Genomic DNA, 24,552 nt, shown 5'->3' on the forward strand with positions numbered 1-24,552 from the left:
CAGTCCATCGGCTTAACCACTCGGCCACCTCGTCATTTACAGCACTGGGCCCACGGTGGTGAAAGAACCTTCCATTTCACAAAACATGGAGAAAAGCAGGTGACGATAGGCACAATTGTGAAATGGAATATAGTCAGGAGCTGAGGAAGGAATCAAAGAGTTGCTGGAAAGGCAGTGGTGGAGGGGGGCACTAAATATGAGCAGTAAGGGTTGAGGGACAGAAGAATTTCAATTGACAAAGGTGGACATGTCATAAAGATAACTTGCCGACGAGGATGAGATTCGAACTAACGCATGCAGAGCACAATGGATTAGCAGTCCATCGCCTTAACCACTCGGCCACCTCGTCATTTACAGCACTGGGCCCACGGTGGTGAAAGAACCTTCCATTTCACAAAACATGGAGAAAAGCAGGTGACGACAGGCACAATTGTGAAATGGAATATAGTCAGGAGCTGAGGAAGGAATCAAAGAGTTGCTGGAAAGGCAGTGGTGGAGGGGGGCACTAAATATGAGCAGTAAGGTTTGAGGGACAGAAGAATTTCAATTGACAAAGGTGGACATGTCATAAAGATAACTTGCCGACGAGGATGAGATTCGAACTCACGCGTGCAGAGCACAAAGGATTAGCAGTCCATCTCCTTAACCACTCTGCCACCTCGTCATTTACATCACTAGGCCCTCGGTGGTGAAAGAACCTTCCATTTCACAAAACATGGAGAAAAGCAGGTGACACCAGGCACAATTGTGAAAAGGAATATAGTCAGGAGCTGAGGAAGGAATCAAAGAGTTGCTGGAAAGGCAGTGGTGGAGGGGGGCACTAAATATGAGCAGTAAGGGTTGAGGGACAGAAGAATTTCAATTGACAAAAGTGGACATGTCATAAAGATAACTTGCCGACGAGGATGAGATTCGAACTCACGCGTGCAGAGCACAAAGGATTAGCAGTACATCGCCTTAATCACTCGGCCACCTCGTCATTTACAGCTCTAGGCCCTCGGTGGTGAAAGAACCTTCCATTTCACAAAACATGGAGAAAAGCAGGTGACGACAGGCACAATTGTGAAAAGGAATATAGTCAGGAGCTGAGGAAGGAATCAAAGAGTTTCTGGAAAGGCAGTGGTGGAGGGGGGCACTAAATATGAGCAGTAAGGGTTGAGGGACAGAAGAATTTCAATTGACATGTCATAAAGATAACTTGCCGACGAGGATGAGATTCGAACTCAAGCCTGCAGAGCACAATGAATTAGCAGTCCATCGCCTTAACCACTCTGCCACCTCGTCATTTACAGCACTGGGCCCACGGTGGTGAAAGAACCTTCCATTTCAAAAAACATGGAGAAAAGCAGGTGACGACAGGCACAATTGTGAAAAGGAATATTGTCAGGAGCTGAGGAAGGAATCAAAGAGTTGCTGGAAAGGCAGTGGTGGAGGGGGGTACTAAATATGAGCAGTAAGGGTTGAGGGACAGAAGAATTTCAATTGACATGTCATAAAGATAACTTGCCGACGAGGATGAGATTCGAACTCACGCGTGCAGAGCACAAGGGATTAGCAGTCCATCGCCTTAATCACTCGGCCACCTCGTCATTTACAGCAAGGGGCCCACGGTGGTGAAAGAACCTTCCATTTCATAAAACATGGAGAAAAGCAGGTGACGACAGGCAAAATTGTGAAAAGGAATATAGTCAGGAGCTGAGGAAGGAATCAAAGAGTTGCTGGAAAGGCAGTGGTGGAGGGGGGCACTAAATATGAGCAGTAAGGGTTGAGGGACAGAAGAATTTCAATTGACAAAGGTGGACATGTCATATAGATAACTTGCCGACGAGGATGAGATTCGAACTCACGGGTGCAGAGCACAACGGATTAGCAGTCCATCGGCTTAACCACTCGGCCACCTCGTCATTTACAGCACTGGGCCCACGGTGGTGAAAGAACCTTCCATTTCACAAAACATGGAGAAAAGCAGGTGACGATAGGCACAATTGTGAAATGGAATATAGTCAGGAGCTGAGGAAGGAATCAAAGAGTTTCTGGAAAGGCAGTGGTGGAGGGGGGCACTAAATATGAGCAGTAAGGGACAGAAGAATTTCAATTGACAAAGGTGGACATGTCATAAAGATAACTTGCCGACGAGGATGAGATTCAAACTCACGCGTGCAGAGCACAATGGATTAGCAGTCCATCGCCTTAACCAATCGGCCACCTCGTCATTTACAGCACTGGGCCCACGGTGTTGAAAGAACCTTCCATTTCACAAAACATGGAGAAAAGCAGGTGACGACAGGCACAATTGTGAAAAGGAATATAGTCAGGAGCTGAGGAAGGAATCAAAGAGTTGCTGGAAAGGCAGTGGTGGAGGGGGGCACTAAGGGTTGAGGGACAGAAGAATTTCAACTGACAAAGGTGGACATGTCATATAGATAACTTGCCGACGAGGATGAGATTCGAACTCACGCGTGCAGAGCACAACGGATTAGCAGTCCATCGGCTTAACCACTCGGCCACTTCGTCATTTACAGCACTGGGCCCACGGTGGTGAAAGAACCTTCCATTTCACAAAACATGGAGAAAAGCAGGTGACGACAGGCACAATTGTGAAAAGGAATATAGTCAGGAGCTGAGGAAGGAATCAAAGAGTTGCTGGAAAGGCAGTGGTGGAGGGGGGCACTAAGGGTTGAGGGACAGAAGAATTTCAACTGACAAAGGTGGACATGTCATATAGATAACTTGCCGACGAGGATGAGATTGGAACTCACGCGTGCAGAGCACAACGGATTAGCAGTCCATCGGCTTAACCACTCGGCCACCTCGTCATTTACAGCACTGGGCCCACGGTGGTGAAAGAACCTTCCATTTCACAAAACATGGAGAAAAGCAGGTGACGATAGGCACAATTGTGAAATGGAATATAGTCAGGAGCTGAGGAAGGAATCAAAGAGTTTCTGGAAAGGCAGTGGTGGAGGGGGGCACTAAATATGAGCAGTAAGGGACAGAAGAATTTCAATTGACAAAGGTGGACATGTCATAAAGATAACTTGCCGACGAGGATGAGATTCAAACTCACGCGTGCAGAGCACAATGGATTGGCAGTCCATCGCCTTAACCAATCGGCCACCTCGTCATTTACAGCACTGGGCCCACGGTGTTGAAAGAACCTTCCATTTCACAAAACATGGAGAAAAGCAGGTGACGACAGGCACAATTGTGAAAAGGAATATAGTCAGGAGCTGAGGAAGGAATCAAAGAGTTGCTGGAAAGGCAGTGGTGGAGGGGGGCACTAAGGGTTGAGGGACAGAAGAATTTCAACTGACAAAGGTGGACATGTCATATAGATAACTTGCCGACGAGGATGAGATTCGAACTCACGCGTGCAGAGCACAATGGATTAGCAGTCCATCGCCTTAACCACTCGGCCACCTCGTCATTAACAGCACTTGGCCCACGGTGGTGAAAGAACCTTCCATTTCACAAAACATGGAGAAAAGCAGGTGACGACAGGCACAATTGTGAAAAAGAATATAGTCAGGAGCTGAGGAAGGAATCAAAGAGTTGCTGGAAAGGCAGTGGTGGAGGGGGGCACTAAATATGAGCAGTAAGGGTTGAGGGACAGAAGAATTTCAATTGACAAAGGTGGACATGTCATAAAGATAACTTGCCGACGAGGATGAGATTCGAACTAACGCATGCAGAGCACAATGGATTAGCAGTCTATCGCCTTAATCACTCGGCCACCTCGTCATTTACAGCACTGGGCCCACGGTGGTGAAAGAACCTTCCATTTCACAAAACATGGAGAAAAGCAGGTGACGACAGGCACAATTGTGAAAAGGAATATAGTCAGGAGCTGAGGAAGGAATCAAAGAGTTGCTGGAAAGGCAGTGGTGGAGGGGGGCACTAAGGGTTGAGGGACAGAAGAATTTCAATTGACAAAGGTGGACATGTCATAAAGATAACTTGCCGACGAGGATGAGATTCGAACTAACGCGTGCAGAGCACAACGGATTAGCAGTCCATCGGCTTAACCACTCCGCCACCTCGTCATTTACAGCACTGGGCCCACGGTGGTGAAAGAACCTTCCATTTCACAAAACATGGAGAAAAGCAGGTGACGATAGGCACAATTGTGAAATGGAATATAGTCAGGAGCTGAGGAAGGAATCAAAGAGTTTCTGGAAAGGCAGTGGTGGAGGGGGGCACTAAATATGAGCAGTAAGGGTTGAGGGACAGAAGAATTTCAATTGACAAAGGTGGACATGTCATAAAGATAACTTGCCGACGAGGATGAGATTCGAACTCACGCATGCAGAGCACAACGGATTAGCAGTCCATCGCCTTAACCACTCGGCCACCTCGTCATTTACAGCACTGGGCCCACGGTGGTGAAAGAACCTTCCATTTCACAAAACATGGAGAAAAGCAGGTGACGATAGGCACAGTTGTGAAATGGAATATAGTCAGGAGCTGAGGAAGGAATCAAAGAGTTTCTGGAAAGGCAGTGGTGGAGGGGGGCACTAAATATGAGCAGTAAGGGTTGAGGGACAGAAGAATTTCAATTGACAAAGGTGGACATGTCATAAAGATAACTTGCCGACGAGGATGAGATTCGAACTCACGCGTGCAGAGCACAATGGATTAGCAGTCCATCGCCTTAACCACTCGGCCACCTCGTCATTTACAGCACTTGGCCCACGGTGGTGAAAGAACCTTCCATTTCACAAAACATGGAGAAAAGCAGGTGACGACAGGCAAAATTGTGAAAAGGAATATAGTCAGGAGCTGAGGAAGGAATCAAAGAGTTGCTGGAAAGGCAGTGGTGGAGGGGGGCACTAAATATGAGCAGTAAGGGTTGAGGGACAGAAGAATTTCAATTGACAAAGGTGGACATGTCATAAAGATAACTTGCCGACGAGGATGAGATTCGAACTCACACGTGCAGAGCACAATGCATTAGCAGTCCATCGCCTTAACCACTCGGCCACCTCGTCATTCACAGCACTGGGCCCACGGTGGTGAAAGAACCTTCCATTTCACAAAACATGGAGAAAAGCAGGTGACGATAGGCACAATTGTGAAAAGGAATATAGTCAGGAGCTGAGGAAGGAATCAAAGAGTTTCTGGAAAGGCAGTGGTGGAGGGGGGCACTAAATATGAGCAGTAAGGGACAGAAGAATTTCAATTGACAAAGGTGGACATGTCATAAAGATAACTTGCCGACGAGGATGAGATTCGAACACACGCGTGCAGAGCACAATGGATTAGCAGTCCATCGCCTTAACCACTCGGCCACCTCGTCATTTACAGCACTGGGCCCACGGTGGTGAAAGAACCTTCCATTTCACAAAACATGGAGAAAAGCAGGTGACGATAGGCACAATTGTGAAATGGAATATAGTCAGGAGCTGAGGAAGGAATCAAAGAGTTTCTGGAAAGGCAGTGGTGGAGGGGGGCACTAAATATGAGCAGTAAGGGTTGAGGGACAGAAGAATTTCAATTGACAAAGGTGGACATGTCGTAAAGATAACTTGCCGACGAGGATGAGATTCGAACTCACGCGTGCAGAGCACAATGGATTAGCAGTCCATCGCCTTAACCACTCGGCCACCTCGTCATTTACAGCACTGGGCCCACGGTGGTGAAAGAACCTTCCATTTCACAAAACATGGAGAAAAGCAGGTGACGACAGGCACAATTGTGAAAAAGAATATAGTCAGGAGCTGAGGAAGGAATCAAAGAGTTGCTGGAAAGGCAGTGGTGGAGGGGGGCACTAAGGGTTGAGAGACAGAAGAATTTCAATTGACAAAGGTGGACATGTCATAAAGATAACTTGCCGACGAGGGTGAGATTCGTACTCACGCGTGCAGAGCACAATGGATTAGCAGTCCATCGCCTTAACCACTCGGCCACCTCGTCATTTACAGCACTGGGCCCACGGTGGTGAAAGAACCTTCCATTTCACAAAACATGGAGAAAAGCAGGTGACGACAGGCACACTTGTGAAAAAGAATATAGTCAGGAGCTGAGGAAGGAATCAAAGAGTTGCTGGAAAGGCAGTGGTGGAGGGGGGCACTAAATATGAGCAGTAAGGGTTGAGGGACAGAAGAATTTCAATTGACAAAGGTGGACATGTCATAAAGATAACTTGCCGACGAGGATGAGATTCGAACTCACGCGTGCAGAGCACAATGGATCAGCAGTCCATCGCCTTAACCACTCGGCCACCTCGTCATTTACAGCACTGGGCCCACGGTGGTGAAAGAACCTTCCATTTCACAAAACATGGAGAAAAGCAGGTGACGATAGGCACAATTGTGAAATGGAATATAGTCAGGAGCTGAGGAAGGAATCAAAGAGTTTCTGGAAAGGCAGTGGTGGAGGGGGGCACTAAATATGAGCAGTAAGGGTTGAGGGACAGAAGAATTTCAATTGACAAAGGTGGACATGTCATAAAGATAACTTGCCGACGAGGATGAGATTCGAACTCACGCGTGCAGAGCACAATGGATTAGCAGTCCATCGCCTTAACCACTCGGCCACCTCGTCATTTACAGCACTGGGCCCACGGTGGTGAAAGAACCTTCCATTTCACAAAACATGGAGAAAAGCAGGTGACGACAGGCACAATTGTGAAAAAGAATATAGTCAGGAGCTGAGGAAGGAATCAAAGAGTTTCTGGAAAGGCAGTGGTGGAGGGGGGCACTAAATATGAGCAGTAAGGGTTGAGGGACAGAATAATTTCAATTGACAAAGGTGGACATGTCATAAAGATAACTTGCCGACGAGGATGAGATTCGAACTCACGCATGCAGAGCACAACGGATTAGCAGTCCATCGCCTTAACCACTCGGCCACCTCGTCATTCACAGCACTGGGCCCACGGTGGTGAAAGAACCTTCCATTTCACAAAACATGGAGAAAAGCAGGTGACGATAGGCACAATTGTGAAAAGGAATATAGTCAGGAGCTGAGGAAGGAATCAAAGAGTTTCTGGAAAGGCAGTGGTGGAGGGGGGCACTAAATATGAGCAGTAAGGGACAGAAGAATTTCAATTGACAAAGGTGGACATGTCATAAAGATAACTTGCCGATGAGGATGAGATTCGAACTCACGCATGCAGAGCACAACGGATTAGCAGTCCATCGCCTTAACCACTCGGCCACCTCGTCATTTACAGCACTGGGCCCACGGTGGTGAAAGAACCTTCCATTTCACAAAACATGGAGAAAAGCAGGTGACGATAGGCACAATTGTGAAATGGAATATAGTCAGGAGCTGAGGAAGGAATCAAAGAGTTTCTGGAAAGGCAGTGGTGGAGGGGGGCACTAAATATGAGCAGTAAGGGTTGAGGGACAGAAGAATTTCAATTGACAAAGGTGGACATGTCATAAAGATAACTTGCCGACGAGGATGAGATTCGAACTCACGCGTGCAGAGCACAATGGATCAGCAGTCCATCGCCTTAACCACTCAGCCACCTCGTCATTTACAGCACTGGGCCCACGGTGGTGAAAGAACCTTCCATTTCACAAAACATGGAGAAAAGCAGGTGACGATAGGCACAATTGTGAAATGGAATATAGTCAGGAGCTGAGGAAGGAATCAAAGAGTTTCTGGAAAGGCAGTGGTGGAGGGGGGCACTAAATATGAGCAGTAAGGGTTGAGGGACAGAAGAATTTCAATTGACAAAGGTGGACATGTCATAAAGATAACTTGCCGACGAGGATGAGATTCGAACTCACGCGTGCAGAGCACAATGGATTAGCAGTCCATCGCCTTAATCACTCGGCCACCTCGTCATTTACAGCACTTGGCCCACGGTGGTGAAAGAACCTTCCATTTCACAAAACATGGAGAAAAGCAGGTGACGACAGGCAAAATTGTGAAAAGGAATATAGTCAGGAGCTGAGGAAGGAATCAAAGAGTTGCTGGAAAGGCAGTGGTGGAGGGGGGCACTAAATATGAGCAGTAAGGGTTGAGGGACAGAAGAATTTCAATTGACAAAGGTGGACATGTCATAAAGATAACTTGCCGACGAGGATGAGATTCGAACTCAAGCGTGCAGAGCACAATGCATTAGCAATCCATCGCCTTAACCACTCGGCCACCTCGTCATTTACAGCACTGGGCCCACGGTGGTGAAAGAACCTTCCATTTCACAAAACATGGAGAAAAGCAGTTGACGACAGGCACAATTGTGAAAAAGAATATAGTCAGGAGCTGAGGAAGGAATCAAAGAGTTGCTGGAAAGGCAGTGGTGGAGGGGGGCACTAAGGGTTGAGGGACAGAAGAATTTCAATTGACAAAGGTGGACATGTCATAAAGATAACTTGCCGACGAGGATGAGATTCGAACTCACGCGTGCAGAGCACAATGGATTAGCAGTCCATCGCCTTAACCACTCGGCCACCTCGTCATTTACAGCACTGGGCCCACGGTGGTGAAAGAACCTTCCATTTCACAAAACATGGAGAAAAGCAGGTGACGACAGGCACAATTGTGAAAAAGAATATAGTCAGGAGCTGAGGAAGGAATCAAAGAGTTTCTGGAAAGGCAGTGGTGGAGGGGGGCACTAAATATGAGCAGTAAGGGTTGAGGGACAGAATAATTTCAATTGACAAAGGTGGACATGTCATAAAGATAACTTGCCGACGAGGATGAGATTCGAACTCACGCATGCAGAGCACAACGGATTAGCAGTCCATCGCCTTAACCACTCGGCCACCTCGTCATTTACAGCACTGGGCCCACGGTGGTGAAAGAACCTTCCATTTCACAAAACATGGAGAAAAGCAGGTGACGATAGGCACAATTGTGAAATGGAATATAGTCAGGAGCTGAGGAAGGAATCAAAGAGTTTCTGGAAAGGCAGTGGTGGAGGGGGGCACTAAATATGAGCAGTAAGGGTTGAGGGACAGAAGAATTTCAATTGACAAAGGTGGACATGTCATAAAGATAACTTGCCGACGAGGATGAGATTCGAACTCACGCGTGCAGAGCACAATGGATTAGCAGTCCATCGCCTTAACCACTCGGCCACCTCGTCATTTACAGCACTTGGCCCACGGTGGTGAAAGAACCTTCCATTTCACAAAACATGGAGAAAAGCAGGTGACGACAGGCAAAATTGTGAAAAGGAATATAGTCAGGAGCTGAGGAAGGAATCAAAGAGTTGCTGGAAAGGCAGTGGTGGAGGGGGGCACTAAATATGAGCAGTAAGGGTTGAGGGACAGAAGAATTTCAATTGACAAAGGTGGACATGTCATAAAGATAACTTGCCGACGAGGATGAGATTCGAACTCACGCGTGCAGAGCACAATGCATTAGCAGTCCATCGCCTTAACCACTCGGCCACCTCGTCATTTACAGCACTGGGCCCACGGTGGTGAAAGAACCTTCCATTTCACAAAACATGGAGAAAAGCAGGTGACGACAGGCACAATTGTGAAAAAGAATATAGTCAGGAGCTGAGGAAGGAATCAAAGAGTTGCTGGAAAGGCAGTGGTGGAGGGGGGCACTAAAGGTTGAGGGACAGAAGAATTTCAATTGACAAAGGTGGACATGTCATAAAGATAACTTGCCGACGAGGATGAGATTCGAACTCACGCGTGCAGAGCACAATGGATTAGCAGTCCATCGCCTTAACCACTCGGCCACCTCGTCATTTACAGCACTGGGCCCACGGTGGTGAAAGAACCTTCCATTTCACAAAACATGGAGAAAAGCAGGTGACGACAGGCACAATTGTGAAAAAGAATATAGTCAGGAGCTGAGGAAGGAATCAAAGAGTTTCTGGAAAGGCAGTGGTGGAGGGGGGCACTAAATATGAGCAGTAAGGGTTGAGGGACAGAATAATTTCAATTGACAAAGGTGGACATGTCATAAAGATAACTTGCCGACGAGGATGAGATTCGAACTCACGCATGCAGAGCACAACGGATTAGCAGTCCATCGCCTTAACCACTCGGCCACCTCGTCATTCACAGCACTGGGCCCACGGTGGTGAAAGAACCTTCCATTTCACAAAACATGGAGAAAAGCAGGTGACGATAGGCACAATTGTGAAAAGGAATATAGTCAGGAGCTGAGGAAGGAATCAAAGAGTTTCTGGAAAGGCAGTGGTGGAGGGGGGCACTAAATATGAGCAGTAAGGGACAGAAGAATTTCAATTGACAAAGGTGGACATGTCATAAAGATAACTTGCCGACGAGGATGAGATTCGAACACACGCGTGCAGAGCACAATGGATTAGCAGTCCATCGCCTTAACCACTCGGCCACCTCGTCATTTACAGCACTGGGCCCACGGTGGTGAAAGAACCTTCCATTTCACAAAACATGGAGAAAAGCAGGTGACGATAGGCACAATTGTGAAATGGAATATAGTCAGGAGCTGAGGAAGGAATCAAAGAGTTTCTGGAAAGGCAGTGGTGGAGGGGGGCACTAAATATGAGCAGTAAGGGTTGAGGGACAGAAGAATTTCAATTGACAAAGGTGGACATGTCGTAAAGATAACTTGCCGACGAGGATGAGATTCGAACTCACGCGTGCAGAGCACAATGGATTAGCAGTCCATCGCCTTAACCACTCGGCCACCTCGTCATTTACAGCACTGGGCCCACGGTGGTGAAAGAACCTTCCATTTCACAAAACATGGAGAAAAGCAGGTGACGACAGGCACAATTGTGAAAAAGAATATAGTCAGGAGCTGAGGAAGGAATCAAAGAGTTTCTGGAAAGGCAGTGGTGGAGGGGGGCACTAAATATGAGCAGTAAGGGTTGAGGGACAGAAGAATTTCAATTGACAAAGGTGGACATGTCATAAAGATAACTTGCCGACGAGGATGAGATTCGAACTCACGCGTGCAGAGCACAATGGATTAGCAGTCCATCGCCTTAATCACTCGGCCACCTCGTCATTTACAGCACTTGGCCCACGGTGGTGAAAGAACCTTCCATTTCACAAAACATGGAGAAAAGCAGGTGACGACAGGCAAAATTGTGAAAAGGAATATAGTCAGGAGCTGAGGAAGGAATCAAAGAGTTGCTGGAAAGGCAGTGGTGGAGGGGGGCACTAAATATGAGCAGTAAGGGTTGAGGGACAGAAGAATTTCAATTGACAAAGGTGGACATGTCATAAAGATAACTTGCCGACGAGGATGAGATTCGAACTCAAGCGTGCAGAGCACAATGCATTAGCAATCCATCGCCTTAACCACTCGGCCACCTCGTCATTTACAGCACTGGGCCCACGGTGGTGAAAGAACCTTCCATTTCACAAAACATGGAGAAAAGCAGGTGACGACAGGCACAATTGTGAAAAAGAATATAGTCAGGAGCTGAGGAAGGAATCAAAGAGTTGCTGGAAAGGCAGTGGTGGAGGGGGGCACTAAATATGAGCAGTAAGGGTTGAGGGACAGAAGAATTTCAATTGACAAAGGTGGACATGTCATAAAGATAACTTGCCGACGAGGATGAGATTCGAACTCACGCGTGCAGAGCACAATGGATCAGCAGTCCATCGCCTTAACCACTCGGCCACCTCGTCATTTACAGCACTGGGCCCACGGTGGTGAAAGAACCTTCCATTTCACAAAACATGGAGAAAAGCAGGTGACGATAGGCACAATTGTGAAATGGAATATAGTCAGGAGCTGAGGAAGGAATCAAAGAGTTTCTGGAAAGGCAGTGGTGGAGGGGGGCACTAAATATGAGCAGTAAGGGTTGAGGGACAGAAGAATTTCAATTGACAAAGGTGGACATGTCATAAAGATAACTTGCCGACGAGGATGAGATTCGAACTCACGCGTGCAGAGCACAATGGATTAGCAGTCCATCGCCTTAACCACTCGGCCACCTCGTCATTTACAGCACTGGGCCCACGGTGGTGAAAGAACCTTCCATTTCACAAAACATGGAGAAAAGCAGGTGACGACAGGCACAATTGTGAAAAAGAATATAGTCAGGAGCTGAGGAAGGAATCAAAGAGTTTCTGGAAAGGCAGTGGTGGAGGGGGGCACTAAATATGAGCAGTAAGGGTTGAGGGACAGAATAATTTCAATTGACAAAGGTGGACATGTCATAAAGATAACTTGCCGACGAGGATGAGATTCGAACTCACGCATGCAGAGCACAACGGATTAGCAGTCCATCGCCTTAACCACTCGGCCACCTCGTCATTCACAGCACTGGGCCCACGGTGGTGAAAGAACCTTCCATTTCACAAAACATGGAGAAAAGCAGGTGACGATAGGCACAATTGTGAAAAGGAATATAGTCAGGAGCTGAGGAAGGAATCAAAGAGTTTCTGGAAAGGCAGTGGTGGAGGGGGGCACTAAATATGAGCAGTAAGGGACAGAAGAATTTCAATTGACAAAGGTGGACATGTCATAAAGATAACTTGCCGATGAGGATGAGATTCGAACTCACGCATGCAGAGCACAACGGATTAGCAGTCCATCGCCTTAACCACTCGGCCACCTCGTCATTTACAGCACTGGGCCCACGGTGGTGAAAGAACCTTCCATTTCACAAAACATGGAGAAAAGCAGGTGACGATAGGCACAATTGTGAAATGGAATATAGTCAGGAGCTGAGGAAGGAATCAAAGAGTTTCTGGAAAGGCAGTGGTGGAGGGGGGCACTAAATATGAGCAGTAAGGGTTGAGGGACAGAAGAATTTCAATTGACAAAGGTGGACATGTCATAAAGATAACTTGCCGACGAGGATGAGATTCGAACTCACGCGTGCAGAGCACAATGGATCAGCAGTCCATCGCCTTAACCACTCAGCCACCTCGTCATTTACAGCACTGGGCCCACGGTGGTGAAAGAACCTTCCATTTCACAAAACATGGAGAAAAGCAGGTGACGATAGGCACAATTGTGAAATGGAATATAGTCAGGAGCTGAGGAAGGAATCAAAGAGTTTCTGGAAAGGCAGTGGTGGAGGGGGGCACTAAATATGAGCAGTAAGGGTTGAGGGACAGAAGAATTTCAATTGACAAAGGTGGACATGTCATAAAGATAACTTGCCGACGAGGATGAGATTCGAACTCACGCGTGCAGAGCACAATGGATTAGCAGTCCATCGCCTTAATCACTCGGCCACCTCGTCATTTACAGCACTTGGCCCACGGTGGTGAAAGAACCTTCCATTTCACAAAACATGGAGAAAAGCAGGTGACGACAGGCAAAATTGTGAAAAGGAATATAGTCAGGAGCTGAGGAAGGAATCAAAGAGTTGCTGGAAAGGCAGTGGTGGAGGGGGGCACTAAATATGAGCAGTAAGGGTTGAGGGACAGAAGAATTTCAATTGACAAAGGTGGACATGTCATAAAGATAACTTGCCGACGAGGATGAGATTCGAACTCAAGCGTGCAGAGCACAATGCATTAGCAATCCATCGCCTTAACCACTCGGCCACCTCGTCATTTACAGCACTGGGCCCACGGTGGTGAAAGAACCTTCCATTTCACAAAACATGGAGAAAAGCAGTTGACGACAGGCACAATTGTGAAAAAGAATATAGTCAGGAGCTGAGGAAGGAATCAAAGAGTTGCTGGAAAGGCAGTGGTGGAGGGGGGCACTAAGGGTTGAGGGACAGAAGAATTTCAATTGACAAAGGTGGACATGTCATAAAGATAACTTGCCGACGAGGATGAGATTCGAACTCACGCGTGCAGAGCACAATGGATTAGCAGTCCATCGCCTTAACCACTCGGCCACCTCGTCATTTACAGCACTGGGCCCACGGTGGTGAAAGAACCTTCCATTTCACAAAACATGGAGAAAAGCAGGTGACGACAGGCACAATTGTGAAAAAGAATATAGTCAGGAGCTGAGGAAGGAATCAAAGAGTTTCTGGAAAGGCAGTGGTGGAGGGGGGCACTAAATATGAGCAGTAAGGGTTGAGGGACAGAATAATTTCAATTGACAAAGGTGGACATGTCATAAAGATAACTTGCCGACGAGGATGAGATTCGAACTCACGCATGCAGAGCACAACGGATTAGCAGTCCATCGCCTTAACCACTCGGCCACCTCGTCATTTACAGCACTGGGCCCACGGTGGTGAAAGAACCTTCCATTTCACAAAACATGGAGAAAAGCAGGTGACGATAGGCACAATTGTGAAATGGAATATAGTCAGGAGCTGAGGAAGGAATCAAAGAGTTTCTGGAAAGGCAGTGGTGGAGGGGGGCACTAAATATGAGCAGTAAGGGTTGAGGGACAGAAGAATTTCAATTGACAAAGGTGGACATGTCATAAAGATAACTTGCCGACGAGGATGAGATTCGAACTCACGCGTGCAGAGCACAATGGATTAGCAGTCCATCGCCTTAACCACTCGGCCACCTCGTCATTTACAGCACTTGGCCCACGGTGGTGAAAGAACCTTCCATTTCACAAAACATGGAGAAAAGCAGGTGACGACAGGCAAAATTGTGAAAAGGAATATAGTCAGGAGCTGAGGAAGGAATCAAAGAGTTGCTGGAAAGGCAGTGGTGGAGGGGGGCACTAAATATGAGCAGTAAGGGTTGAGGGACAGAAGAATTTCAATTGACAAAGGTGGACATGTCATAAAGATAACTTGCCGACGAGGATGAGATTCGAACTCACGCGTGCAGAGCACAATGCATTAGCAGTCCATCGCCTTAACCACTCGGCCACCTCGTCATTTACAGCACTGGGCCCACGGTGGTGAAAGAACCTTCCATTTCACAAAACATGGAGAAAAGCAGGTGACGACAGGCACAATTGTGAAAAAGAATATAGTCAGGAGCTGAGGAAGGAATCAAAGAGTTGCTGGAAAGGCAGTGGTGGAGGGGGGCACTAAAGGTTGAGGGACAGAAGAATTTCAATTGACAAAGGTGGACATGTCATAAAGATAACTTGCCGACGAGGATGAGATTCGAACTCACGCGTGCAGAGCACAATGGATTAGCAGTCCATCGCCTTAACCACTCGGCCACCTCGTCATTTACAGCACTGGGCCCACGGTGGTGAAAGAACCTTCCATTTCACAAAACATGGAGAAAAGCAGGTGACGACAGGCACAATTGTGAAAAAGAATATAGTCAGGAGCTGAGGAAGGAATCAAAGAGTTTCTGGAAAGGCAGTGGTGGAGGGGGGCACTAAATATGAGCAGTAAGGGTTGAGGGACAGAATAATTTCAATTGACAAAGGTGGACATGTCATAAAGATAACTTGCCGACGAGGATGAGATTCGAACTCACGCATGCAGAGCACAACGGATTAGCAGTCCATCGCCTTAACCACTCGGCCACCTCGTCATTCACAGCACTGGGCCCACGGTGGTGAAAGAACCTTCCATTTCACAAAACATGGAGAAAAGCAGGTGACGATAGGCACAATTGTGAAAAGGAATATAGTCAGGAGCTGAGGAAGGAATCAAAGAGTTTCTGGAAAGGCAGTGGTGGAGGGGGGCACTAAATATGAGCAGTAAGGGACAGAAGAATTTCAATTGACAAAGGTGGACATGTCATAAAGATAACTTGCCGACGAGGATGAGATTCGAACACACGCGTGCAGAGCACAATGGATTAGCAGTCCATCGCCTTAACCACTCGGCCACCTCGTCATTTACAGCACTGGGCCCACGGTGGTGAAAGAACCTTCCATTTCACAAAACATGGAGAAAAGCAGGTGACGATAGGCACAATTGTGAAATGGAATATAGTCAGGAGCTGAGGAAGGAATCAAAGAGTTTCTGGAAAGGCAGTGGTGGAGGGGGGCACTAAATATGAGCAGTAAGGGTTGAGGGACAGAAGAATTTCAATTGACAAAGGTGGACATGTCGTAAAGATAACTTGCCGACGAGGATGAGATTCGAACTCACGCGTGCAGAGCACAATGGATTAGCAGTCCATCGCCTTAACCACTCGGCCACCTCGTCATTTACAGCACTGGGCCCACGGTGGTGAAAGAACCTTCCATTTCACAAAACATGGAGAAAAGCAGGTGACGACAGGCACAATTGTGAAAAAGAATATAGTCAGGAGCTGAGGAAGGAATCAAAGAGTTTCTGGAAAGGCAGTGGTGGAGGGGGGCACTAAATATGAGCAGTAAGGGTTGAGGGACAGAAGAATTTCAATTGACAAAGGTGGACATGTCATAAAGATAACTTGCCGACGAGGATGAGATTCGAACTCACGCGTGCAGAGCACAATGGATTAGCAGTCCATCGCCTTAATCACTCGGCCACCTCGTCATTTACAGCACTTGGCCCACGGTGGTGAAAGAACCTTCCATTTCACAAAACATGGAGAAAAGCAGGTGACGACAGGCAAAATTGTGAAAAGGAATATAGTCAGGAGCTGAGGAAGGAATCAAAGAGTTGCTGGAAAGGCAGTGGTGGAGGGGGGCACTAAATATGAGCAGTAAGGGTTGAGGGACAGAAGAATTTCAATTGACAAAGGTGGACATGTCATAAAGATAACTTGCCGACGAGGATGAGATTCGAACTCAAGCGTGCAGAGCACAATGCATTAGCAATCCATCGCCTTAACCACTCGGCCACCTCGTCATTTACAGCACTGGGCCCACGGTGGTGAAAGAACCTTCCATTTCACAAAACATGGAGAAAAGCAGTTGACGACAGGCACAATTGTGAAAAAGAATATAGTCAGGAGCTGAGGAAGGAATCAAAGAGTTGCTGGAAAGGCAGTGGTGGAGGGGGGCACTAAGGGTTGAGGGACAGAAGAATTTCAATTGACAAAGGTGGACATGTCATAAAGATAACTTGCCGACGAGGATGAGATTCGAACTCACGCGTGCAGAGCACAATGGATTAGCAGTCCATCGCCTTAACCACTCGGCCACCTCGTCATTTACAGCACTGGGCCCACGGTGGTGAAAGAACCTTCCATTTCACAAAACATGGAGAAAAGCAGGTGACGACAGGCACAATTGTGAAAAAGAATATAGTCAGGAGCTGAGGAAGGAATCAAAGAGTTTCTGGAAAGGCAGTGGTGGAGGGGGGCACTAAATATGAGCAGTAAGGGTTGAGGGACAGAATAATTTCAATTGACAAAGGTGGACATGTCATAAAGATAACTTGCCGACGAGGATGAGATTCGAACTCACGCATGCAGAGCACAACGGATTAGCAGTCCATCGCCTTAACCACTCGGCCACCTCGTCATTTACAGCACTGGGCCCACGGTGGTGAAAGAACCTTCCATTTCACAAAACATGGAGAAAAGCAGGTGACGATAGGCACAATTGTGAAATGGAATATAGTCAGGAGCTGAGGAAGGAATCAAAGAGTTTCTGGAAAGGCAGTGGTGGAGGGGGGCACTAAATATGAGCAGTAAGGGTTGAGGGACAGAAGAATTTCAATTGACAAAGGTGGACATGTCATAAAGATAACTTGCCGACGAGGATGAGATTCGAACTCACGCGTGCAGAGCACAATGGATTAGCAGTCCATCGCCTTAACCACTCGGCCACCTCGTCATTTACAGCACTTGGCCCACGGTGGTGAAAGAACCTTCCATTTCACAAAACATGGAGAAAAGCAGGTGACGACAGGCAAAATTGTGAAAAGGAATATAGTCAGGAGCTGAGGAAGGAATCAAAGAGTTGCTGGAAAGGCAGTGGTGGAGGGGGGCACTAAATATGAGCAGTAAGGGTTGAGGGACAGAAGAATTTCAATTGACAAAGGTGGACATGTCATAAAGATAACTTGCCGACGAGGATGAGATTCGAACTCACGCGTGCAGAGCACAATGCATTAGCAGTCCATCGCCTTAACCACTCGGCCACCTCGTCTTTTACAGCACTGGGCCCACGGTGGTGAAAGAACCTTCCATTTCACAAAACATGGAGAAAAGCAGGTGACGACAGGCACAATTGTGAAAAAGAATATAGTCAGGAGCTGAGGAAGGAATCAAAGAGTTGCTGGAAAGGCAGTGGTGGAGGGGGGCACTAAAGGTTGAGGGACAGAAGAATTTCAATTGACAAAGGTGGACATGTCATAAAGATAACTTGCCGACGAGGATGAGATTCGAACTCACGCGTGCAGAGCACAATGGATTAGCAGTCCATCGCCTTAACCACTCGGCCACCTCGTCATTTACAGCACTTGGCCCACGGTGGTGAAAGAACCTTCCATTTCACAAAACATGGAGAAAAGCAGGTGACGACAGGCAAAATTGTGAAAAGGAATATAGTCAGGAGCTGAGGAAGGAATCAAAGAGTTGCTGGAAAGGCAGTGGTGGAGGGGGGCACTAAATATGAGCAGTAAGGGTTGAGGGACAGAAGAATTTCAATTGACAAAGGTGGACATGTCATAAAGATAACTTGCCGACGAGGATGAGATTCGAACTCACGCGTGCAGAGCACAATGCATTAGCAGTCCATCGCCTTAACCACTCGGCCACCTCGTCATTTACAGCACTGGGCCCACGGTGGTGAAAGAACCTTCCATTTCACAAAACATGGAGAAAAGCAGGTGACGACAGGCACAATTGTGAAAAAGAATATAGTCAGGAGCTGAGGAAGGAATCAAAGAGTTGCTGGAAAGGCAGTGGTGGAGGGGGGCACTAAAGGTTGAGGGACAGAAGAATTTCAATTGACAAAGGTGGACATGTCATAAAGATAACTTGCCGACGAGGATGAGATTCGAACTCACGCGTGCAGAGCACAATGGATTAGCAGTCCATCGCCTTAACCACTCGGCCACCTCGTCATTTACAGCACTGGGCCCACGGTGGTGAAAGAACCTTCCATTTCACAAAACATGGAGAAAAGCAGGTGACGACAGGCACAATTGTGAAAAAGAATATAGTCAGGAGCTGAGGAAGGAATCAAAGAGTTTCTGGAAAGGCAGTGGTGGAGGGGGGCACTAAATATGAGCAGTAAGGGTTGAGGGACAGAATAATTTCAATTGACAAAGGTGGACATGTCATAAAGATAACTTGCCGACGAGGATGAGATTCGAACTCACGCATGCAGAGCACAACGGATTAGCAGTCCATCGCCTTAACCACTCGGCCACCTCGTCATTCACAGCACTGGGCCCACGGTGGTGAAAGAACCTTCCATTTCACAAAACATGGAGAAAAGCAGGTGACGATAGGCACAATTGTGAAAAGGAATATAGTCAGGAGCTGAGGAAGGAATCAAAGAGTTTCTGGAAAGGCAGTGGTGGAGGGGGGCACTAAATATGAGCAGTAAGGGACAGAAGAATTTCAATTGACAAAGGTGGACATGTCATAAAGATAACTTGCCGACGAGGATGAGATTCGAACACACGCGTGCAGAGCACAATGGATTAGCAGTCCATCGCCTTAACCACTCGGCCACCTCGTCATTTACAGCACTGGGCCCACGGTGGTGAAAGAACCTTCCATTTCACAAAACATGGAGAAAAGCAGGTGACGATAGGCACAATTGTGAAATGGAATATAGTCAGGAGCTGAGGAAGGAATCAAAGAGTTTCTGGAAAGGCAGTGGTGGAGGGGGGCACTAAATATGAGCAGTAAGGTTTGAGGGACAGAAGAATTTCAATTGACAAAGGTGGACATGTCGTAAAGATAACTTGCCGACGAGGATGAGATTCGAACTCACGCGTGCAGAGCACAATGGATTAGCAGTCCATCGCCTTAACCACTCGGCCACCTCGTCATTTACAGCACTGGGCCCACGGTGGTGAAAGAACCTTCCATTTCACAAAACATGGAGAAAAGCAGGTGACGACAGGCACAATTGTGAAAAAGAATATAGTCAGGAGCTGAGGAAGGAATCAAAGAGTTGCTGGAAAGGCAGTGGTGGAGGGGGGCACTAAGGGTTGAGAGACAGAAGAATTTCAATTGACAAAGGTGGACATGTCATAAAGATAACTTGCCGACGAGGGTGAGATTCGTACTCACGCGTGCAGAGCACAATGGATTAGCAGTCCATCGCCTTAACCACTCGGCCACCTCGTCATTTACAGCACTGGGCCCACGGTGGTGAAAGAACCTTCCATTTCACAAAACATGGAGAAAAGCAGGTGACGACAGGCACAATTGTGAAAAAGAATATAGTCAGGAGCTGAGGAAGGAATCAAAGAGTTGCTGGAAAGGCAGTGGTGGAGGGGGGCACTAAATATGAGCAGTAAGGGTTGAGGGACAGAATAATTTCAATTGACAAAGGTGGACATGTCATAAAGATAACTTGCCGACGAGGATGAGATTCGAACTCACGCGTGCAGAGCACAACGGATTAGCAGTCCATCGCCTTAACCACTCGGCCACTTCGTCATTTACAGCACTGGGCCCACGGTGGTGAAAGAACCTTCCATTTCACAAAACATGGAGAAAAGCAGGTGACGATAGGCACAATTGTGAAATGGAATATAGTCAGGAGCTGAGGAAGGAATCAAAGAGTTTCTGGAAAGGCAGTGGTGGAGGGGGGCACTAAATATGAGCAGTAAGGGTTGAGGGACAGAAGAATTTCAATTGACAAAGGTGGACATGTCATAAAGATAACTTGCCGACGAGGATGAGATTCGAACTCACGCGTGCAGAGCACAATGGATTAGCAGTCCATCGCCTTAACCACTCGGCCACCTCGTCATTTACAGCACTTGGCCCACGGTGGTGAAAGAACCTTCCATTTCACAAAACATGGAGAAAAGCAGGTGACGACAGGCAAAATTGTGAAAAGGAATATAGTCAGGAGCTGAGGAAGGAATCAAAGAGTTGCTGGAAAGGCAGTGGTGGAGGGGGGCACTAAATATGAGCAGTAAGGGTTGAGGGACAGAAGAATTTCAATTGACAAAGGTGGACATGTCATAAAGATAACTTGCCGACGAGGATGAGATTCAAACTCACGCATGCAGAGCACAACGGATTAGCAGTCCATCGCCTTAACCACTCGGCCACCTCGTCATTTACAGCACTGGGCCCACGGTGGTGAAAGAACCTTCCATTTCACAAAACATGGAGAAAAGCAGGTGACGACAGGCACAATTGTGAAAAAGAATATAGTCAGGAGCTGAGGAAGGAATCAAAGAGTTGCTGGAAAGGCAGTGGTGGAGGGGGGCACTAAATATGAGCAGTAAGGGTTGAGGGACAGAAGAATTTCAATTGACAAAGGTGGACATGTCATAAAGATAACTTGCCGACGAGGATGAGATTCGAACTCACGCATGCAGAGCACAACGGATTAGCAGTCCATCGCCTTAACCACTCGGCCACCTCGTCATTTACAGCACTGGGCCCACGGTGGTGAAAGAACCTTCCATTTCACAAAACATGGAGAAAAGCAGGTGACGATAGGCACAATTGTGAAATGGAATATAGTCAGGAGCTGAGGAAGGAATCAAAGAGTTTCTGGAAAGGCAGTGGTGGAGGGGGGCACTAAATATGAGCAGTAAGGGTTGAGGGACAGAAGAATTTCAATTGACAAAGGTGGACATGTCATAAAGATAACTTGCCGACGAGGATGAGATTCGAACTCACGCGTGCAGAGCACAATGGATTAGCAGTCCATCGCCTTAACCACTCGGCCACCTCGTCATTTACAGCACTTGGCCCACGGTGGTGAAAGAACCTTCCATTTCACAAAACATGGAGAAAAGCAGGTGACGACAGGCAAAATTGTGAAAAGGAATATAGTCAGGAGCTGAGGAAGGAATCAAAGAGTTGCTGGAAAGGCAGTGGTGGAGGGGGGCACTAAATATGAGCAGTAAGGGTTGAGGGACAGAAGAATTTCAATTGACAAAGGTGGACATGTCATAAAGATAACTTGCCGACGAGGATGAGATTCGAACTCACGCGTGCAGAGCACAATGCATTAGCAGTCCATCGCCTTAACCACTCGGCCACCTCGTCATTTACAGCACTGGGCCCACGGTGGTGAAAGAACCTTCCATTTCACAAAACATGGAGAAAAGCAGGTGACGACAGGCACAATTGTGAAAAAGAATATAGTCAGGAGCTGAGGAAGGAATCAAAGAGTTGCTGGAAAGTCAGTGGTGGAGGGGGGCACTAAGGGTTGAGGGACAGAAGAATTTCAATTGACAAAGGTGGACATGTCATAAAGATAACTTGCCGACGAGGATGAGATTCGAACTCACGCGTGCAGAGCACAATGGATTAGCAGTCCATCGCCTTAACCACTCGGCCACCTCGTCATTTACAGCACTGGGCCCACGGTGGTGAAAGAACCTTCCATTTCACAAAACATGGAGAAAAGCAGGTGACGACAGGCACAATTGTGAAAAAGAATATAGTCAGGAGCTGAGGAAGGAATCAAAGAGTTTCTGGAAAGGCAGTGGTGGAGGGGGGCACTAAATATGAGCAGTAAGGGTTGAGGGACAGAATAATTTCAATTGACAAAGGTGGACATGTCATAAAGATAACTTGCCGACGAGGATGAGATTCGAACTCACGCATGCAGAGCACAACGGATTAGCAGTCCATCGCCTTAACCACTCGGCCACCTCGTCATTTACAGCACTGGGCCCACGGTGGTGAAAGAACCTTCCATTTCACAAAACATGGAGAAAAGCAGGTGACGATAGGCACAATTGTGAAAAGGAATATAGTCAGGAGCTGAGGAAGGAATCAAAGAGTTTCTGGAAAGGCAGTGGTGGAGGGGGGCACTAAATATGAGCAGTAAGGGACAGAAGAATTTCAATTGACAAAGGTGGACATGTCATAAAGATAACTTGCCGACGAGGATGAGATTCGAACACACGCGTGCAGAGCACAATGGATTAGCAGTCCATCGCCTTAACCACTCGGCCACCTCGTCATTTACAGCACTGGGCCCACGGTGGTGAAAGAACCTTCCATTTCACAAAACATGGAGAAAAGCAGGTGATGACAGGCACAATTGTGAAAAAGAATATAGTCAGGAGCTGAGGAAGGAATCAAAGAGTTTCTGGAAAGGCAGTGGTGGAGGGGGGCACTAAATATGAGCAGTAAGGGTTGAGGGACAGAATAATTTCAATTGACAAAGGTGGACATGTCATAAAGATAACTTGCCGACGAGGATGAGATTCGAACTCACGCATGCAGAGCACAACGGATTAGCAGTCCATCGCCTTAACCACTCGGCCACCTCGTCATTTACAGCACTGGGCCCACGGTGGTGAAAGAACCTTCCATTTCACAAAACATGGAGAAAAGCAGGTGACGATAGGCACAATTGTGAAAAGGAATATAGTCAGGAGCTGAGGAAGGAATCAAAGAGTTGCTGGAAAGGCAGTGGTGGAGGGGGGCACTAAATATGAGCAGTAAGGGTTGAGGGACAGAAGAATTTCAATTGACATGTCATAAAGGTAACTTGCCAACGAGGATGAGATTCGAACTCACGTGTGCAGAGCACAAGGGATTAGCAGTCCATCGCCTTAAGCACTCGGCCACCTCGTCATTTACAGCAAGGGGCCCACGGTGGTGAAAGAACCTTCCATTTCATAAAACATGGAGAAAAGCAGGTGACGACAGGCAAAATTGTGAAAAGGAATATAGTCAGGAGCTGAGGAAGGAATCAAAGAGTTGCTGGAAAGGCAGTGGTGGAGGGGGGCACTAAATATGAGCAGTAAGGGTTGAGGGACTGAAGAATTTCAATTGACAAAGGTGGACATGTCATAAAGATAACTTGCCGACGAGGATGAGATTCGAACTCACGCGTGCAGAGCACAATGGATTAGCAGTCCATCGCCTTAACCACTCGGCCACCTCGTCATTTACAGCACTGGGCCCACGGTGGTGAAAGAACCTTCCATTTCACAAAACATGGAGAAAAGCAGGTGACGACAGGCACAATTGTGAAAAGGAATATAGTCAGGAGCTGAGGAAGGAATCAAAGAGTTTCTGGAAAGGCAGTGGTGGAGGGGGGCACTAAATATGAGCAGTAAGGGTTGAGGGACAGAAGAATTTCAATTGACAAAGGTGGACATGTCATAAAGATAACTTGCCGACGAGGATGAGATTTGAACTCACGCGTGCAGAGCACAAAGGATTAGCAGTCCATCTCCTTAACCACTCGGCCACCTCGTCATTTAGAGCACTAGGCCCTCGGTGGTGAAAGAACCTTCCATTTCACAAAACATGGAGAAAAGCAGGTGACGACAGGCACAATTGTGAAAAGGAATATAGTCAGGAGCTGAGGAAGGAATCAAAGAGTTGCTGGAAAGGCAGTGGTGGAGGGGGGCACTAAGGGTTGAGGGACAGAAGAATTTCAATTGACAAAGGTGGACATGTCATAAAGATAACTTGCCTACGAGGATGAGATTCGAACTCACGCGTGCAGAGCACAATGGATTAGCAGTCCATCTCCTTAACCACTCGGCCAAAAATGGGGCAAAAGGGACTGCTAGGGGGGGGGGGGGGGAGGAAAAAGAGGGGGGGGAGGGGGGGGAAAGAGAAAAAACGGAAAGAGAAAAGGAGAAAAACAAACAAATTGTCATGTTTTTTTCTCCACTCACAACGCCTTTAAAGTTATTTTCACACGCATTTGCGCTTATTTTTATCACTTTTATCGACAACATTGACACGTTGTCTCCTGCGGGATTCGATCTGATGACGCTGTGCACCG

General features: G+C 47.4%; 26 non-coding genes across 26 annotated transcripts; all 26 read right to left on the reverse strand.

Annotated features, from left to right (window-relative positions):
- Positions 1-3,344: 3,344 nt before the first annotated feature.
- Positions 3,345-3,426, reverse strand: trnas-gcu (transfer RNA serine (anticodon GCU)). The gene has a single exon. It is a non-coding gene; the product is annotated as a tRNA-Ser (tRNA).
- A 1,165-nt stretch (positions 3,427-4,591) lies between these two features.
- Positions 4,592-4,673, reverse strand: trnas-gcu (transfer RNA serine (anticodon GCU)). The gene has a single exon. It is a non-coding gene; the product is annotated as a tRNA-Ser (tRNA).
- An 856-nt stretch (positions 4,674-5,529) lies between these two features.
- trnas-gcu (transfer RNA serine (anticodon GCU)) lies at positions 5,530-5,611 on the reverse strand. The gene has a single exon. It is a non-coding gene; the product is annotated as a tRNA-Ser (tRNA).
- A 535-nt stretch (positions 5,612-6,146) lies between these two features.
- Positions 6,147-6,228, reverse strand: trnas-gcu (transfer RNA serine (anticodon GCU)). The gene has a single exon. It is a non-coding gene; the product is annotated as a tRNA-Ser (tRNA).
- Positions 6,229-6,461: 233 nt separating this feature from the next.
- Positions 6,462-6,543, reverse strand: trnas-gcu (transfer RNA serine (anticodon GCU)). Its single transcript has one exon. It is a non-coding gene; the product is annotated as a tRNA-Ser (tRNA).
- Positions 6,544-7,399: 856 nt separating this feature from the next.
- On the reverse strand, positions 7,400-7,481 carry trnas-gcu (transfer RNA serine (anticodon GCU)). Its single transcript has one exon. It is a non-coding gene; the product is annotated as a tRNA-Ser (tRNA).
- An 850-nt stretch (positions 7,482-8,331) lies between these two features.
- Positions 8,332-8,413, reverse strand: trnas-gcu (transfer RNA serine (anticodon GCU)). The gene has a single exon. It is a non-coding gene; the product is annotated as a tRNA-Ser (tRNA).
- Positions 8,414-8,961: 548 nt separating this feature from the next.
- On the reverse strand, positions 8,962-9,043 carry trnas-gcu (transfer RNA serine (anticodon GCU)). Its single transcript has one exon. It is a non-coding gene; the product is annotated as a tRNA-Ser (tRNA).
- A 535-nt stretch (positions 9,044-9,578) lies between these two features.
- Positions 9,579-9,660, reverse strand: trnas-gcu (transfer RNA serine (anticodon GCU)). The gene has a single exon. It is a non-coding gene; the product is annotated as a tRNA-Ser (tRNA).
- An 856-nt stretch (positions 9,661-10,516) lies between these two features.
- On the reverse strand, positions 10,517-10,598 carry trnas-gcu (transfer RNA serine (anticodon GCU)). Its single transcript has one exon. It is a non-coding gene; the product is annotated as a tRNA-Ser (tRNA).
- Positions 10,599-11,461: 863 nt separating this feature from the next.
- Positions 11,462-11,543, reverse strand: trnas-gcu (transfer RNA serine (anticodon GCU)). Its single transcript has one exon. It is a non-coding gene; the product is annotated as a tRNA-Ser (tRNA).
- A 233-nt stretch (positions 11,544-11,776) lies between these two features.
- Positions 11,777-11,858, reverse strand: trnas-gcu (transfer RNA serine (anticodon GCU)). The gene has a single exon. It is a non-coding gene; the product is annotated as a tRNA-Ser (tRNA).
- Positions 11,859-12,714: 856 nt separating this feature from the next.
- trnas-gcu (transfer RNA serine (anticodon GCU)) lies at positions 12,715-12,796 on the reverse strand. Its single transcript has one exon. It is a non-coding gene; the product is annotated as a tRNA-Ser (tRNA).
- An 850-nt stretch (positions 12,797-13,646) lies between these two features.
- On the reverse strand, positions 13,647-13,728 carry trnas-gcu (transfer RNA serine (anticodon GCU)). The gene has a single exon. It is a non-coding gene; the product is annotated as a tRNA-Ser (tRNA).
- A 548-nt stretch (positions 13,729-14,276) lies between these two features.
- trnas-gcu (transfer RNA serine (anticodon GCU)) lies at positions 14,277-14,358 on the reverse strand. Its single transcript has one exon. It is a non-coding gene; the product is annotated as a tRNA-Ser (tRNA).
- Positions 14,359-14,893: 535 nt separating this feature from the next.
- Positions 14,894-14,975, reverse strand: trnas-gcu (transfer RNA serine (anticodon GCU)). The gene has a single exon. It is a non-coding gene; the product is annotated as a tRNA-Ser (tRNA).
- Positions 14,976-15,831: 856 nt separating this feature from the next.
- Positions 15,832-15,913, reverse strand: trnas-gcu (transfer RNA serine (anticodon GCU)). The gene has a single exon. It is a non-coding gene; the product is annotated as a tRNA-Ser (tRNA).
- Positions 15,914-16,763: 850 nt separating this feature from the next.
- trnas-gcu (transfer RNA serine (anticodon GCU)) lies at positions 16,764-16,845 on the reverse strand. The gene has a single exon. It is a non-coding gene; the product is annotated as a tRNA-Ser (tRNA).
- A 548-nt stretch (positions 16,846-17,393) lies between these two features.
- trnas-gcu (transfer RNA serine (anticodon GCU)) lies at positions 17,394-17,475 on the reverse strand. The gene has a single exon. It is a non-coding gene; the product is annotated as a tRNA-Ser (tRNA).
- Positions 17,476-18,010: 535 nt separating this feature from the next.
- Positions 18,011-18,092, reverse strand: trnas-gcu (transfer RNA serine (anticodon GCU)). The gene has a single exon. It is a non-coding gene; the product is annotated as a tRNA-Ser (tRNA).
- A 535-nt stretch (positions 18,093-18,627) lies between these two features.
- On the reverse strand, positions 18,628-18,709 carry trnas-gcu (transfer RNA serine (anticodon GCU)). Its single transcript has one exon. It is a non-coding gene; the product is annotated as a tRNA-Ser (tRNA).
- Positions 18,710-19,565: 856 nt separating this feature from the next.
- On the reverse strand, positions 19,566-19,647 carry trnas-gcu (transfer RNA serine (anticodon GCU)). Its single transcript has one exon. It is a non-coding gene; the product is annotated as a tRNA-Ser (tRNA).
- An 850-nt stretch (positions 19,648-20,497) lies between these two features.
- trnas-gcu (transfer RNA serine (anticodon GCU)) lies at positions 20,498-20,579 on the reverse strand. Its single transcript has one exon. It is a non-coding gene; the product is annotated as a tRNA-Ser (tRNA).
- Positions 20,580-21,442: 863 nt separating this feature from the next.
- On the reverse strand, positions 21,443-21,524 carry trnas-gcu (transfer RNA serine (anticodon GCU)). Its single transcript has one exon. It is a non-coding gene; the product is annotated as a tRNA-Ser (tRNA).
- Positions 21,525-22,059: 535 nt separating this feature from the next.
- Positions 22,060-22,141, reverse strand: trnas-gcu (transfer RNA serine (anticodon GCU)). The gene has a single exon. It is a non-coding gene; the product is annotated as a tRNA-Ser (tRNA).
- A 1,476-nt stretch (positions 22,142-23,617) lies between these two features.
- trnas-gcu (transfer RNA serine (anticodon GCU)) lies at positions 23,618-23,699 on the reverse strand. The gene has a single exon. It is a non-coding gene; the product is annotated as a tRNA-Ser (tRNA).
- Between the last annotated feature and the right edge of the window lie 853 nt (positions 23,700-24,552).

This window comes from Osmerus mordax, chromosome 11 (assembly GCF_038355195.1).
Source record: "Osmerus mordax isolate fOsmMor3 chromosome 11, fOsmMor3.pri, whole genome shotgun sequence".
Classification (NCBI taxonomy): Eukaryota; Metazoa; Chordata; class Actinopteri; order Osmeriformes; family Osmeridae; genus Osmerus; species Osmerus mordax.